The sequence below is a fragment of the Mus pahari genome, chromosome 9 (assembly GCF_900095145.1).
Source record: "Mus pahari chromosome 9, PAHARI_EIJ_v1.1, whole genome shotgun sequence".
In the NCBI taxonomy this organism is placed as follows: Eukaryota; Metazoa; Chordata; class Mammalia; order Rodentia; family Muridae; genus Mus; species Mus pahari.
Window position 1 is genome coordinate 6,785,956 of NC_034598.1, and position 1,651 is coordinate 6,787,606.

General features: G+C 50.3%; 1 pseudogene; it reads left to right on the forward strand.

Annotated features, from left to right (window-relative positions):
* Positions 1-248: 248 nt before the first annotated feature.
* LOC110326912 lies at positions 249-958 on the forward strand (annotated as a pseudogene).
* Positions 959-1,651: the final 693 nt, after the last annotated feature.

A 1,651-nucleotide genomic window follows, 5' to 3' on the forward strand; every position in this document is an offset into this window, starting at 1 on the left:
CCATGTGATCATGTATTCTGAAAGATGTATAAGTGCTGAGGATGAAGAGAGGAAAAAGAACTGAGCTGAGGCCGGGCATGGTGGCACACGCCTTTAATCCCAGCACTCGGGAGGCAGAGGCAGGAGGATTTCTGAGTTCGAGGCCAGCCTGGTCTACAAAGTGAGTTCCCAGACAGCCAGGGGGCTACACAGAGAAACCCTGTCTCAGAAAAAAAAAAAGAGAGAGAGAGAGAGAGAGAGAGAGAGAGAGAGAGAGAGAGAGAGAGAAGCAAGTCCTTGGTCTGGTATTGCTTTGCAGGGAGAAACTGGTCTCCATGACAGTAGAAGGACCTCCTCCCAAAGATACTGGCATGGCCTGAGTGCCACTTGCTGGAGCTGCTGTGGGGCCAGGCATCGGCAGGGCTGCTGGCAGAGGAATCCAGGCTGGTGTTCCCATGCCCCAGGCTCCTGCAGGCCTTGCTGGGGCAGTCCGGGGTGTTGGAGGGCCATATCCCAACAGGTGATGACCCCACGAGGAAGAGGCACTATTGCAGCTGCAGCCACAGCCAGGATTGCAGGAGCCCCAACTCAGTACCCACTCAGGACCCATGGGGGTCCTCCTCCACCTATAGGCCGAAGGGCCCCTCCTCCAGGTATGATGGGTCACCTCTTGGCATGCAGCCTCCCATGGGTCCCCAATGGGGCTCCCTCCTGGTCGAGGAAGTCCAATGGGCATGCCTCCTCCTGGGATGCGACCTCCTCCTCCAGGCATGCGAGGTCTGCTTTGATCTTCGCATAGCATTATGTCAGTAGCTCAGAGATGTGGACCCTGTACCACAGACCTGTTTGTTTGTTATGCAGTTTATGGAGGCTCACTGGATTGACTGGTTTCCCTTTCAGGGTCCCCTCCCTGGGAAATGTGCCCTCCAAGGCCCTAGACTCATCTTGGTCCTCCTCAGCTCCTTGCCTGTTTCCTTCCCAAAAGACTGTATTGTACACAGTCCTTTTTTCCTGTGGCCTATGAAGCTGGTTTATAATAAACTAAGAGACTGTTATACATTAAAAAAAAAAAAAAAAGGAACTGAGCTGAGCACATCTTTTTTTAGACAGAACTTTTTAGACAGAACCGAAGTCAAGAACAACTTAGAAGTAAAGGCATAGCATTGGGAGAAATGACATTGAGAGTAAGGGCATTATTGTGACATCAGAGCAGGAGGAGAGAGCAAGACTGGAAGGAGAATGCAGAGTGGGCTAACTCAGAAACTAGAGGTGATGAGAAACTAGAGCCGTGTGCAGAGCGCAGAGGGAAAGAGGAACAGGAAGCTGCAGAGGGAGCAGGAGGAGCGGCTTCTCATTACTATGGAACAGAACAAGTCTTTTCTTAATAGCAAGGCGGGCTTAGTCTTTTAAAGAAAAAGCTTTCTTCTTACAGACTTGGGTTTAACTCATTTATCAATAAAAGGGTGGATGCTTTTTGTTTCTCTATGCAATAAAGATTGGAGCTCTTTTTTTGTTGCTGTTATTGTTTTTAATCCAGAATGAGTGAGTTCTTCCTGCACTGGTACCTGAAAGGCAGCTTGGTTTCTGGTTGAGCTAAGGCTTGAAACCCCGGTGACCCTGCAGGGACCATAGGCGTTTGCCCTCCTCCTGTACACCAGGCTCCTGGTACTAG